Below are 15,713 nucleotides of genomic sequence, written 5' to 3' on the forward strand. Positions count from 1 at the left end.
TCAGACTTTCAAGGTTTTTATTCAGAAACACACTGTCTTTCAATTACAAGAAAAACTTGTAGCCCAGTGGTGGTGGCACATGCCTTTAGTCCCAGTACTTGGGAGACAGAGGCAGGTGTTTCTCAGTGAGTTCGAGGCTAAACTGGTCTACAAAGGGAGTTCCAGAACAGCCAGAACTACACAGAGAAACCTAGTCTCAAAAAAAAAAAAAAAAAAAAAAAAAAAAAGAAAAGAAAGAAAAGAAAAGAAAAAGAAATACAATTCCTGTTGATTTTTTAATATTTCTGTCACCATCAGTTGCCTACCACTCCCAATCTTTACTTGTGTCAGTTCATCTCCACACCCTCAAGTCATCTAATGTCATCTATCTTTTCGCTCAACTCAATCCTTTAGAAATACCTAATAAAGTATTATATGTGGAGAACTAGTTGGACACACAAAATGGGACAGAGGTAAAGGCCACTAGCCTTGGGGCAGTACATGGATAAAGGTTCTAAAATGATTTATTTTCAGTGCTAGGAGTCACACCCAGGGCCTTGCACATTATTGGTAAAGCACTGTACCACTGAGCTACCTCTCCAGCCCTTAGATTCTTGAAATAGGGTCTCACTATGAAGACCAGGATGTTGTCAAATTCACCATCCTCCTGAGATTACAGGCTTATGTCATCATCCTGAACTCTCCAAAAGTAATCTTAAAATAGGAAAATAGTATGTATGACGCATAATGAAGACTCAAAACTTGTATTCTGCCCTAAAATAATGGTTACCTGCAGTATTTCCTAACCTGTTTGAAAAAATAAAACTTTAAAAATATTAGCTAAGCTGGGCAGTGGTGGTCCATGCCTTTAATCCCAGCACTCAGGAGGTAGAGGCAAGTGGATCTCTGTGAGTTCAAAGCCAGCCTGATCTACAGGGTGAGTTCCCAGACAGGCTCTAAAGCTACACAGAGAAACCCTACCTCAATACACAAATATATTAGCCAAATCATTGTTGTTAATATGAATTAAGTCATAAAACTCACAGAAAAGTTTCAATACATTGAACGCAGAATAAAATACACAGCAATATTCTAAACATATGAATAAAGAACGATGACTAGTGGATTTTGCTGTTTTGTTTGAGACAGTGTCTCACTATATATCCCAGACTGGTCTTCAAGTCACAATTTGCCTGCCTGACTCTTTAAATTCTAGGAACATAGGTGTTCACCACCATCTCCAGCAATTAATCTATATTTATGCAAAAGTATATATCAAAGATAGATAATGATGATCATTAAAAATCTGTCAGACATGGGTGCTCAGGAATGCTAATATACAACTGGACTCTAAATTTTTAGAAATGTTTTAGCACAGCTAAAGGAAAATAAAACCTGGGGCCTACAACTGGCTTTTGCTTGTAAATGTTCATTAAGATGGTAGTGCTTTCCTATAATCCAAGTACTTTGGAGGCTGAAGCAAGAGAAGCCCTGAGGTCTGAGGGTGGTCTGAGCTGCATAGTGAGTCCTAGGCCAGCATGGGGGGAAAAGTCTGGAGTCCCTAATTCACTCCCACCAGCACCCAATATTGCTAACCAGTTCTCCTTAATGAGTTCACTAAAAGTACACAGCTTTTATCCTCAAGGCCAAAAACATTTCCTATCATCAAAAAATCTGTCAATTTGTCACCAGTAAAAGCTTCAACAATTTACCTAATGACTGTAAACAAGTTATGAATCTCACATAAAGTCTTACCTTTCCACCTTACACTTACTCAGGCAGTTATATCAAACAGCAGATAATAAGAGTTGGTGAGGATGTGAAGAAACTAGAACCTTCACACACTTGCTAGTGAGAACATAAAATGTTGCAGCCACTTAGTAAGACAACCAGGCTGTTCCTCAAAAGGTTAAACATAGTTACTATCTGACCCAGCAATTTTACTCCTATGTATATCCCCAAAGCAATGAAAAGTACACATGTACATAATAACAATTTCCACTCAAATTTTCCTAACATTATTTGTAACAGCCAAACAATAAAAGTACACCCAAATTTATGAATGAATAAATGATATGTGGTATATCTACACAAAAGAATATTATTGAGCAATAGTAAGAAATAAGCTATAGAGAGAACAGGATGGATGAGTTGAGGGAGGGACAGAGAGGGATATCAATGAAAGAGGTATCTTAATAGAGGGAGCCATTGTGAGGTTGGGGAGAAACCCGGTGCTAGGAAAATTCCCAGGAATCCACAAGGATGACCCCAGCTAAGACTCCTAGCAATAGTGGAGATGGTGCCTGAACTGGCTTTCCCTGTAATCAGATTGGTGACTGCTCTAATCGTCATCATGGAACTTTCATCCAGTGACTGATGGATGCAGATGCAGAGGTCCACAGTCAAGCACTGGGCCGAACTCTAGGAGTTCAGTAGAAGAGAGGGAGGAGGGATTATATGAGCAAGGGGAGTGGGGGTGGGATCAGGATCATGATGGGAAAACCCACAGACACAGCTGACCCAAGCTCTTGGGAGCTCATGGAATCTGGACTGACAGCTAGAGAGCCTGCATGGAACCAAACTAGGCCCTCTGCTCATGTGGGTGATAGTTGTATGGCTTAGTCTGCTTGTGGGGTTCCTGGCAGTGGGACTATAACCTGTGCATAAGCTAGCCTTTTGGAGGCCATTCTCTATGGTGGGATGCCTTGCTCAGCCTTGAAACAGGGGATAGGGGCTTTGTTCTGCCTCAACTTGATGTGCCATGCTTGGTTGACTCCCCATGGGAGTCCTTTTGCCCTTTCTAAGGAGTGGATGGGGGGGGGGAAGAAGGGGGAGGCAGGAGGGGAAGAAGGAGGGGGAACTGGTTGGTATGTAAAATGAACAGAAAATTTAAAATTAAAAAGAGAAATAAGCTATAGATTATTTTTGAGCCCTGAAAATATAATTATACTAACTGAAATAAACCAATCATACTATATGATTCTATTATATTAAGTGTTTAGAATTGATAGGAATTCTTTAGAACAGAAACCCATTAGTGTTTGCCCAGGGCAGGGGGTTTGGGGAGACATTGGGGAAGATTACTAATGGATACCAGTTTGGACTGATGAAAATGTTGCAACTCTGTAAATATGGTAAAACCATTAAATTTTATACTTTAGATGGGTAAACTATGTGCATGTGGATTATATCTCAAGACATAGGCCATAAAAAAGGACCCTTCTCTAATATTCAAAATTTGGCTGAAATACATGTGCTCTTCAGTTTCTATCTTAAAGTCTCTATAGCTATGTTGTAGAAGCAATCTTCATTCTTCAAGATGCCTACTAACGAGCATCTTTTTCCCTTGTGAATTGTTTAACATTAATGGATACCCTTAGAGATCTTACCCTTACCTTATTTTACCAAAAGTTTTGAAAAGGTATAAATATAAACATACATACTATTCAAATTTTTATAATGGTTCAGTTCTGTAAATTGGACTATTTAAAATAATTTAAGGCAAGCCTAGTGGTTCATGGCTATGAAGTTCAAGATCATTGCCTGCTACAGGTACAAGTTCTAGGCTAGCCTGGGCTACATCAGACCCTGTCTCAAAAGAAAATAAATTTTAAAGTACTACCTAATTTAAAAAAGGAAACTATTTTATAAATAGCATTTAAAATTTATGATGGGGTATAAGACATTCTATTAACTACATAATCAAAATACTAATTGTTCAAAACTTGTCTCATCCTTAATTGACAATGCTTTACAATCAATCATGCTAGCTTTATTTCTTAGCAGAAAACTGTATAAATAATTAATGATCTTTTAAACTTTTTCGAAACTCAAAGAAATATATTTTCCATTTCTACAGCAATGTTTATTTATCCATGGAACAGAACTATAGCTCTGATTTATATATTATATCTCTTAATCCTTATAATAATCCTACAAAATGGGTACCACTAGCTTCATTTTATAGAAGAACAAATTAAGACTTAAAAGAGTGTAAACAAGGTTGTTCAAGCTTATAACAGGTTATGAGGTTAGAATATTACACATGATAAATTATAAGAACATTAATTCTTGTCACTATAGGTTATAAGGAAAGCCTATGTTTTGAATAATATCCCTCAGGTTTTTTTTAATTAATTTCTATTTCATGTGCATTGGCATTTTGCCTGTATGTGTACGTAGCTGTGTGAAGGTATCAGAATTGGAGTTTGAGTCATAGACAGTTGTGAGCTGCCATGTAGGTGCTGGGAATCGAACCTGGGTCCTCTGGAAGAGCATCCAGTGCTCTTAACCACTGAGCCATCTCTCCAATGCTATTCCTTAGTTGTTAAACTAAACAAATCAAATGAACTATTTCTTTTCAGTATCTACAACTAAACACTATCACTATATACTAACATTAATACTCTATAGTTGGGAAGTGGTGGCACACAACTTTAGTCCCAGCTAAGGCAGACAAATCTGTGAAATTTGAGGCCATCCTGGTCTACAGAGTTAGCTCCAGGACAGCCAGGGCTACACAAAGAAACCCTGTCTCAAAAAAATAAATAAATAAATTATATAGAGAAAATGACACTCTATATACTAATTAACACACTGCAGGCCAGATGCATAACAGTAATCTAAAACTTAAAGTGAATTAACACACAAGTACATCTTAGGCATCCAGAATATTAGTTTATTAAACTAAAGATGAAATGGAAAATATGTGTACTATTAGTATCAAATTTTTCCCATAAAATTTCCCTCCAAAAAAAAAATCTGAAAGCATAACTAGTCTCAGGTAAATAAAGCTACTAAGTTTTAAGTCACACAGAATATACAAGATCTGGTTTTTGTTTTTATTTTCCCCTAAAGGAAGAATAGAAATGAACATGTGTCTGCACTGTCTATGATCACTTGTATCTCACAGACACTTTCTACTGCCCTGGGAGGGGTACCATTACTTCAAGAGAATATAAAAAGCTTGGAACATAAGTATCACATTGCTGTAAGAGGTGTAATAAGGACTTCTGTTCATATCTGACTCCAACTCTGCACCAAAGCATGCAATGCAATTAATAATCATAAGACACACCTCCTAGAAACAAAAAAAAAAAAACACCTTAAATTAAAATCTAGACAATTATCTTTAATCAAGCTTTGTACCTTGCAACCAGCCAATCTGTGGCCGGCACATAAGAGGAGGCAAATAAACTTTAGTGCATGGAATAAAAGTGGTAGCTTAGGAACAGAGGAAGAGATGGGACCACCCCTACTCATTCATTTGTTCTTTCTTCATTAAAAAAATTAATATAAAACTAGTATTTTCCAGGCAATATATACCATTATTTCTTTAAAGAAAACATTGAATCAGGAATTGGAAAAGAAAGGAATACTACATACGAATTTTTTTTTTTCTCAATTCTGGGAATTAAACCGAGGGACTTGTACATTCTAAGCAAGTCCTCTTCCACTGAGTGACCTCCCATCCCTTGAAGGGCGAGACACTGGATAAGACACAGAAACCTTGAACAGAGATCTAGCTCATTTTACTCAATTACAACACCTTTCTGACCCTGCCTCGTAACAGTTAATTAAACTTGTCCTGCTTCCACAATTAGCTAATTGCTAGCAGAAACCTTGATCATTTTTGTATTTCCCAGAACACCCCAGACAGAACCTGACATTACTAGTAGCTAAAATTGTGTAAAATTTTTATACATTACAATACTTTCTTCAGATTTTATTTCCTAAAGCCTTCCAAATTAAGTATTCCAACTGCATTTTACAGACAATATTGAAGTTTATTAATTGCCAAGATGAATGCTCAGATAACCTTCCTCAAAATCACATTACTGTAAAAGGCTCTCAATGTTTGTTGATTGAAACAGCTGTCCCTCAAAACAGTTTTTCTATCTGCATTATAAAACCATTATCTGTTGCTATAAAAAAACATCTGTAAGTCACTGAAGATAGTTTTGCTAGAGAGCTGGTACTTTTGTTCACCTAAGCAAATCTCCTTTACCTTTTATCAGTGATGTTCAAAGTTAGTAGCACTAAGAATCAGGAAGGTTGATAAGAATCAAGATCTTTGAGTTACTGTTATACCCACAATTCTGATGTAGCGGACCAGGAATCACATTTTAATCAGCACTCCCAACTGATTCTAGTATTGGTCTTTAGAGACACACTGATTTAAAAAAAAAAAATTACTTTTAAGGCCTAAATTAACCAAAATATCTAATATCTAACTTTTTACAATTAGAAATGCTTACACAAGATCTGACAAAGGCAAAACTACAACACCTAACATACGGGATCTTCAAAATTCTTCACCACACTGAACCTCTTTAGACCTCTGGAGATGGCTATGCTGTTAGGAAGATTAAGTCAGGAGTCTTACTAGTAACAACCCATGTTAACTAAAGGCTTTAACTCTGGTAATTAGTAACGTATAATTTTTTTAAACAAATGCCTAGCTGTAAATTGGATCAGTCAGCATTTCTCATTTAATACCAATAATAATAATTTTATAAGTCACTATCACACAATCTCACTTTAAACTTTAAATGACCATCAAAACGTTATCAGTGATCGCTTTCTGGTTATTAAATAAGTACTGAAAGCCGATACAGAACCTCTCTGTGCGTCCAAATAATTTACTGTGTATACATATTTTCATGAATCAAAGTTCTAGATGTCCTATATAATAGGAAAGTAAGAATAACCTGTAATCACATTTATCCTAAAACAAGCACCACCCCAATACTGACTTGTGGTATCTAACTACAATCACTATTTTCTTTTACATTATTACCAGAACAGAACAAATCATTTTCAAAACATTTTCCTTTTACAATTGAGTCTCTATCCATTTTCGTCAGGTCCTTGTTAGTAGGATTATTAGCTCTACTTAAAATTCTCTTTGCCAATCGTTCCTTATTTAGGCGGAACATTTTTGTACCAAGGACTGAAGCGTTAAAACATTTCCTGTCTCTTTGAAGGTGGGGAAGACATATTCATAATTTTTTTTTTTAACTGTGAGTGCTTAGCTAGGAAACTTAGCGTGGCAAAGATGAGATGGGGCTTTCTCCAAGGCAGACCTCGCTCAGAGACGAGATGTAACATAAGAAGGAAAGGATGAGCTAGCGGCAGGTGATGAAATTTCACCTCAAAAAAGACGCAAAAGGCTGTCTCTACCAGGAGAGGCGTGAATGCTACTCCAGGAGTATCAGGGGCTCTGGGGGGCCCCGCACTCTCTGCACCTCAATACTCACCACTCCCCACCCACAGGGTGGCTCTGCAGAGACTCAAAATGGGGCGCAGGGAAGCCAAAGCTGTTTGCAAACAAGCGTCCCTTGCCTCCCTCCGGGATGTGCTCGAAGGGCCCTGGGAAGGAAGGCACGCTCGGCCCCGCCCGGGACAAACGCGAAGGGCACCGGTGCTGCCGCCAGCCCGGTCTTCACATACCGGCCGCGCCGGAACCCAGGCCAGGGCACGGGCTTCTCGGCAGCGCGGGGCCTAGTCGTCCCCCGCACGCCTCCAGCCTCCCGGGGGACCCTGGAAAAAGGGCCGAGGCCCCAGAGCTGCGGGGTGCCCGCGGCGGCCGCAGTGCCAGGACGCTCCGTCCGCCCGGCCCCAGAGCTGGCGCCAGGGCCCCCGAGCGACGCAAGCCGGCGAGCCCCGCACCGCGGTGCGCCACACTCACCGCCTCTCCATGGCCAGGGGGTCGTCCCTCAGCCGCAAGCCTCCTCCTCAGCAGGGCTCCGCCGCGAAGCCTCGCGCTCCTGAGGGGGCTGCGGTCGCGGCGGAGGCCGAGGCCCAGCGCCCCTCCAGCAGCATCGGCTCCGGGGCCGCCTCAGCCACGCGGGTCCGGGGGAGCACGGTCGAGCGTGTCCGGGGGCGCAGGCTACGGCGGGACGACCGAGGCGCTGCAGGCACACGGGCTCGGCAAAGCCTCGGGCGCCGCGGTGGCCGCTCCAGCCTCCCGCGCCGCTGGGCTACAGCGCCCCCTGGACCCCACGTCCCGCTACGGCGCCGGGACTGCGGCGGCCGCGCCGAGCACGAGCGGCAGGGAACGCGAAGCAGCGCGGCCTAGGGGTGGCTGGGGCCCCGTGCGCTCTGCGCCGCCCGCGGCCCGCGGCCCGCCCCTGACGCGGCTTCCCGGGAGCCGGAAGCTGTCGGCTCCCCCCCACCCCGCCCCCGTCAGACCCCAGCACCTTTCTTCCCTCCCGAAGGTATGTGAACGCTCTTGTCACTCGGACCGGCACCCAAGAGCGGGAATGAGAGGGAATCTCGGTTCATTTCTCATGGAGACAGGGGGTTCCTTTTAATCCCCTCAGTGCGTCGGCATGAAAGGAGAGTGACCCAGAACAAATCTTCCTTTTATCTTTTTCTAAGCACATGCACAATCCCTTCCAAAAACAGATAAAGGAATAATCTTTAACCTTCACTTTTTTTTGAAGCTACTGTGCAGATTCATTACAGAAATTTGCGACGGAATCCCTTAATCCCTAACCTTCCCCCCCCCCAAAATAGGGAATAAATAAAAATCTGACCAAGAGAAGAGAATAAGCAACGAGTTGTCCTGAAATTGATAAACAACCTAAAGGTAAGGAAAGAATCATCCTTTTACTAACCTAACCCTGGCCACCACCTCTACTCTACCACTTCTGCCCCGCCCACCCCTTACCAAATCCTAGGTAAGACTGGAAAAGGGAAATTGTGGATATACTGAGGGCTATGCAATAATTTTATTTACAAATGCCTCCTGTTTGATCTTGCCCAGCCTCTAGGGCGCTAACGTCACAACCAAAAGCAAAAGACTGTCAGAAGGGAAATAAAAGAAAAAGATTTCTAAAGCCCTTGGTCCCCCAAATTCCCAAGTACAGTGTGTGTGTGTGTGTGTTTGTTTGTTTGTTCTGGGTGCTATACAAGAAAGAGCAAGGACTTTGGCACCATGCAGAGCCTGATACCACTGGTTCCAGTTACATCACGTATAGTTTTATGACCCTGGCAAGTTATGTAATATTTTGAACCTCTATTTTCTTCTGCCTGCCGGTTGTGAAGGTTAAGGATGGAAAAACTGGCCTGCGATTCCAATTTTTGTTAATTCCACAACACCCTAAGATTTAGTCATTCTTAATCTCGAATTGTACCCGTTTGTTTTTGTTTGTCCCACCTCTCTCCCCCTACCCCGTGTGTGTGTGTGTGTGTGTGTGTGTGTGTGTGTGTGTGTGGTGTTCCTCATCAGAAGGTCATTTTTCATCATCCCTGGTCTGAGTTAAATTTCCCTGAATGTCAGTAGTGCGTTTATATAATCCTCCACTGAAGAAGAGAGCCTGATATACTGGATCCTTTGACATTCTACTGCATAGCAGATATCAAAATAGAATCACATTTTCTGCACAAAAGTATTATACGCAATCTTGCCTTACCTTAGATTATGGCATAATAGTAACAAATCATGAAAAATTACATAAGGACTTTAGGAACTGTTCAAGAAATAATTAAGCAGCCACCCAAAAAAAAAAAAAAAAGAAAAAAAGAAAAAAGAAAAAGAAATAAAACCTAGCAGTTCTCTTCTCATCAATGAAAGCTACCCCTGCACTGTCCCAAGTCTTCCTTTGCCACATACTTCTGAGTCACATTTAAAAAAAAAAAAAAATCACTATCCCCGTTTTATAACAACAGAAACAGGCTCAGAAGGAAACTGACTCATCCTCACAACATCTCCATGAATCCAGTACCTCGGTGCCACCATTTTACTTGTGAAGTACATCCAACCGAAGAAAAAGCTGGAAATAGACTCTAGGATTCCTCCAGCCTCCTGTCTGATAATAGTCCTTTCTGAAATACTAAGAAAACGTCGTTACAGTACGTTACTGTTGATAAAATTTGCTATCTAAAGTTGGGCCCTTTAATTTACATCAGTTTGGCAACCTGACATTAGCACTGTCCTTTCCAAGCCTAGCTCACCAACACAGAAAGCCTGCATTTGTTTATGAATAATCATGACATCTTGGGTGTAGCTACTACATGAAGATGATTCATGTGTTCCCAGGACCAGTTTCTTCTTGCCTCACACTTTCTTCCCTTCTATTCAAACTCTGTTGCTGATGGAGGCTGCTTGATAGTAGTTTGCTTAAAAATCCTTGTCATATGCTGGCCAGATGGCTCAGTGTGTTAAAGGGCCAAGCCAGTGATCTGAGCTCCATCTCTGGAAGGCATATGGTAGAAGGAGAGAACCAATTACCACAGGAGGCACAGTCAATCAGCAGATTAAAAGAAAAACCCTGTTGTCTGCTACCATGACTATTTCCCCTCTTCCTTACTCTATTCTCTGCGCCTGGCCTGTATCTGACCTCCTTCCTTTCTTTACTAATGATCTCTTTATTTTAATCCACTTCAGCTTGCTGTCAGTTGTTTAGTTTCTCCCATTCCCAATTTTGCATTGATCACCACTCTACAATCACTTTAAAGTATATCATAGTTCCTATTCAGGTAGAATTTTATACCATAGACATCCTTTAGAAAGCCAATATCCTAAGAGTGTTTCCGAGGGAGTTTAGGTTCATCCCTGATAGAATTTTCTTTGCATTTTAAACTTTGGGTGAAGCCAGGCATGCTTGCATCCACCTGTATATCTGTTTATTTTAAAGGCTAAGTAAAAGGATCACTATTGTTCAGGAGTTAGGAGCCAATCTAGGTAACATGCAATAGTCCCATCTCAAAATTTTCAAGTGGGGGAGGGAAGATACCAATAACATCACCATCCACCAGGTACCTAGTCCAAATTCTGGGGATCATATTTAATTGTTATCACTCACTATTGGATACAAAGCCTGACAGATTTTACTTCTTGTTTTGTTTTTATTACGATCTTCCCCTCCAACTTGGTGCTGCCCCTTTGGTCTAGGATATTTGGTAAAGTATAAGTTTACTGAAGGGAAAAGGGAAGGGAGGAAAGAAGAATAAATAAATTTTATATTTGTGTACAAGAGTATATAGTATATAAATTTTGTTGAAAGTGAACCATAAAACCTCATCTGTGCTCTTTTTAGGCCTATACTTTCCCAACTTACAACTCTTTATCAATACAAGGTCAATACATATTTACTTGTATATCTCCTTTATCAGATTGTGAGCCTGTGGGCCAAGTGCAGTGTTTTAATCCTCTCTGCATCCCTAGAACTGATCTCAGCATGGGTACTGTTAGGCTGAACTAGATAGCCTACATCATACCTGCTCAGTGACTTTTTAAGTTTTGCCTTCAAATTTCAGGACCTAAAATAAGAATTCCCTTTGAGATGTGTAGCCCAGAACTGAATCTGGCCTTCTGCTGATAGCTGTGATCTCTCACATCCTTCTTCCCTCATCAAATGCTGCCTGGAGTCACACCTGAAATTCCAAGTCTTACAGAGCACATAAGCCCAAAGCAGCCCAGAAGTCAGTTAAGCATTCCAAACTGGGGATATCTGGGAGCTTGTTGAGCCACCTTAGTCACTTAAAAAAGAACAAAGTAGCCTGCAAAATGGCTCAGGGGGTAAATGTACTTACCTCAAAGCCTGATGACCTGGGACCCATATGGTAACAGGGCAGAACTGACTCCTTCAAGTCATCCTTTGACCTGCACATGTTCTGGCCTACACACACACCCACACACACACATAAACATACAATCATTTTTTTAAAAGAAATTCTAGCTTAGGAACTGAACATAAAGAAGTAACAAAATATATAAAGATATGTATATAGATAAATATGTAAAATAAGTATATATAAATGTTTATTTTTATTATATAATATGTTATTTATATGATGTATAAAAATGTTGTCGGCATAAAACTATGAGGATAACCTAAAATAAATTAACTATATTATCGCCACAAAAATATTGTGCATCCATTCATCCATTTTTAAATATGTATGTGTGCACCTGTGTGCGTTTTTGTGCACCATATGCATACAGATCGCCAGGACCTGGAGTTACAGGTGACTGTGAAGCACCTCAAGTAGGTGCAGGGAACTGAACGCTGGTCCTCTGCAAGAGCAGGGAGCCCTCTAAGTCAGAGTCAGCTCTCCAGCCCCCAGTAATTGTTTCTAAATTATTTTAGATGACATTGAAAAGTGTTCTTGATCCAATACCCAATTAATAAAAGTATAAAGTAAAAAAGAATGTTGTATGGTTTTAATCGTTATTCATATATCTGTATATATAAAGTATAGTTGAAGATTAATTTTGTTTTTTTTAATAGGCATGTCAATGTGTGTGCCTGTGTGTCGGTCTATACATGGGATTGCAGGTGCCCTCTGAGGCCAGAGGTTTCAGATCCCTTGGGGATGGATGGAGTTAGAAGTGGTTGTGAGACAATGGCATTTGTGCTGAGAACCAAATGCAGTCCTCTGCAAGACCAGTGCAGACTCTTAACTACTGAGCCATCTCTCCAGTTCCAACGTACATATATTTAGAAAGGAAGCATTAAGATGTTGTATGCTTCTGGGAATTTCTTACTTTATAATTTGGAATAATTTTTGATTTAAAGGATTGCAAAAAATAATACCACCAAATCTCATGTACATTTCACCCATATCCACATTGGCTTTAGCATACTTTCTTTTATTCTCTAGTTTTTCTATCTCAATAAGAGATAGATGTGTGTATATATATATATATATATGTGTGTGTGTGTGTGTATGTATATATATATATATATATATATATATCACTGTAGTTCTTTTAATTTTTTATTTTTTAAATTATAATTATGCTAGGCAGTGGTGGCTCACACCTTTAATCCCAGCACTCTGGAGGCAGAGGCAGGCAGATGTCTGTGAATCCAAGTCCAGCCTGGTCTACAGAGCAAGTTCCAGGACAGCCAGGGCTACACAAAGAAACCCAGTCTCAAAAAACAAATACTACACACATACACACACACACACACACACTAGGAGACTCATCTTGGGGAAGACTATTTCTCCTACTCTTAACATTCCTTAATTGCCTGTTGTTCTTTGTATATGGGTGGGGCCCTGTGAGATTTCCCTTTTCAATGTTAGCGTGTCTACTGTGTTTCTGTTTGTTTAGGCAGCCATAGTGTTGAGGTGAATCTTCCCTATCATTTCTAAGAGACACAATCTCACAGCAGCTTTCCTGGTCTTCTGCCTACCTCAATCATTCTGTCCTTTCTTCCAAGATGTTCCCTGAGCCTTAGGCACAGGTTTTGTGTTGTAGATGTATAAGTTAAGGCTAGGCCCCCAGATTGCTTGTTCTTTGTAGTTATTGTTGTTGTTGTTGTTGTTGTTATTGCTATTGGTTTTTTGAGATGGGATTTCTCTGTATAACAGCCCTGGCTGGGTAAACTAGGCTGGCCTCAAAGCACTGCCCAGTGAATTGTTTTCTAATCCTTTGTTCCTAAATATTTTAGTGTATTTACTCAAAACAGTACAGATATAGTATAATTGTAAAGATTAGAAACATTATATTAGTAGAGTATTATAATCTAATCTACGAACTTACTCAAATTTTGTCAGTTGTCTCACTAATATTCTTCATAGAAAAAGAAAATAATTATTGGGCATGGTGGCATATGCCTTTAATCCCAGCACTTGGGAGGCAGGTAGATCACTGTGAGTTTGAGGATAGGCTAGCCTGATCTACACAGTGAGTTACAGGCCAGATAGGGTTATGGAGTGAGACCCTATTCCCACCACCACCACCACCCAAAAAAAGGAAAGAAAAGAGAACTTTTTTTTTTTTTTTAAATCTGGTCTAGACCACAATATGGGATCACACATAAGTAGTTGTTGGGTACCTAGACAGATGGCTCCATGATTGTTTGCTGCTTTTCCAGAGGAACCTAGGTTAATTCCCAGCAACTAATATCAGAAGGCTCAAAGCCACCTGTAGCTCCCAACATCCTCTTCTGGGCTCCTCAGGCACTTTGTATCATGAGTCATGCATACACACACACACACACACACACACACACACACACACACACAGAGGGGGGATAAAAATAAATCTTTAAAATAGTTTTAAAGTTCATTTTTCTTTTTTTCTTTAAGCTGGAACAGTTTCTTGGTCTTGTCTTTTTGTCTTTTGTGACTTGACCATCTTGAAGAATGTGTTTATTTTGTAAGCTTTTGTTTTAAATTGAGGTTAAGGTATGCATGTTTGCAGGAATATTGCAGAGCTGGTATATGGTCTCAGTGAATCACATCAGATGTGTGATACCTGTGTGTCTTATGGCAACAGCAACTTAGTTCATTTGTTCAAAGTAACATCTACCGGAGTTCTCTACCTTAAAAATGCTTTCTGTCTTGTTTCTTTTTTCCTTTTATTTTTGTTTTGGAAATTGGTTGGAAGTTTATGCGTGTTGCTTAGGATTGTCTCCAACTCATGGACTCAAGTAGCCTCTACACCACCACCACCACCACCCCCGCCCCTTCTGTAGCTGGGACTATTGGCACATTATACCCAGCTTGTAAAGTAACTATTTTAGCTCTGTGATTAATACATATCTTTTGGGAAAAATCATTTGAGAATACCCACAAATTTTAATATTAATTAATGATTCTTGTTTGAAACAATTATTACTATAAAGATCACCAAATAATTGTCTAATTCCATCATTATTCCTTATACTTTTTTCTTCCTGCTATACAGGAAAGCCTCTTGGTTATCATCTATTTGTTGCTTTATTAACTTTCTCCCCCACTGACTTCTGTTTTTCACTGTGCATGGTAGCTTAATCACTACTACCCTTATTCACATTGATACACAAGCATTTTTCAGCCTTGACTGACTTCAGTGTTTCTTCAGCATTTCTTCATTTATTGGACTCTCCTGGCTTTCCATCACTGTGTCTGAGGCTCACTTTGTACTCTACTAGCCCTTGTGCTAGAGCAATTCCATTTAGTGGAGAATGCTTTTTTAAAAATAAAATGCTGGGGCTAGACATGGTGGCACACAACTGTCATCCCAGGCTCTTGTGGGGTCTAAGGTAGGAGAGTAGTAAATTTAAGGTCAACCTGGCTAAACAAACAAACAGATCTGAGTGCTAAATATCATTCCTTACTGCCTCTATGATACCATTGCTTTTAGGGTCTTTAAATGAGCAAGACTAGAAAATAAACTCATACTTCACCTTGCCCTAAACATCATTCTAATTAATTAAATTATTGGGTTTCATGTTTATACATACATACATGAGCATGCACATGTGTACCATGCTGTGTGTTTGTGTAGAGGTTAAAGGACAGTTTTCAAGAGTTGGTTCTCATCTTTGACCTTCAGGGCCTTATTTTGTTGTTTGTCCTGCTGTACCATGTACTCCACACTAGCTGGCCTGAAAGCTTCTGGTCAACTTCCCCATTCCTGCCTCTTATCCTCTGTAGGAATGCTTAGTTACAGATGTGTATCATTGCATTTGCTTTTTTACCTAGGTTCCAGGGATTAACCATGTCAATGACTGGGTGGTAGCAGCAGCCACACCTTTAATCCCAGCAGAGGCAGGCAGATGTCTGTGAATCCAAGGCCAGCTTGTTCTACAGTACAAGTTCCAGGACAGCCAGGGCTACACGGAGAAGCCCTGTCTTGAAAAATGGAAAAAAAAAAAAAAAAAAAAAAAAAAAAAAAAAAGGTGTGTCAATCCAAAAGAACCAGTTTCTGAGTTCAAAAGCAGATGTGAAAGTCCAGCTAGCCGGGTGGTGGTGGTGCATGCCTTTAGTCCAAGCACTCAGGAGGCAGT

At 40.3% G+C, this 15,713-nt stretch overlaps 1 protein-coding gene and 1 pseudogene across 3 annotated transcripts in view; one reads left to right on the plus strand and one right to left on the minus strand.

Moving 5' to 3' along the window:
- Window positions 1–7,775, minus strand: part of Zfyve9 (zinc finger FYVE-type containing 9) — a 144,258-nt gene extending 136,483 nt beyond the window's left edge. For 2 of the 3 annotated variants that reach the window (XM_051188432.1, XM_051188430.1), the window contains exon 1: window positions 7,670–7,775. The gene's annotated coding sequence lies outside the window, so the exon portion shown is untranslated. The remainder of the gene's footprint in view (window positions 1–7,669) is intronic. The other variant, XM_051188431.1, reaches the window with a different exon arrangement.
- Window positions 7,277–8,193, plus strand: LOC127225060 (translation initiation factor IF-2-like; annotated as a pseudogene).
- The last annotated feature ends 7,520 nt before the right edge of the window (window positions 8,194–15,713 follow it).

Source organism: Phodopus roborovskii, unplaced genomic scaffold (assembly GCF_943737965.1).
Source record: "Phodopus roborovskii unplaced genomic scaffold, PHOROB, whole genome shotgun sequence".
Lineage (NCBI taxonomy): Eukaryota > Metazoa > Chordata > Mammalia > Rodentia > Cricetidae > Phodopus > Phodopus roborovskii.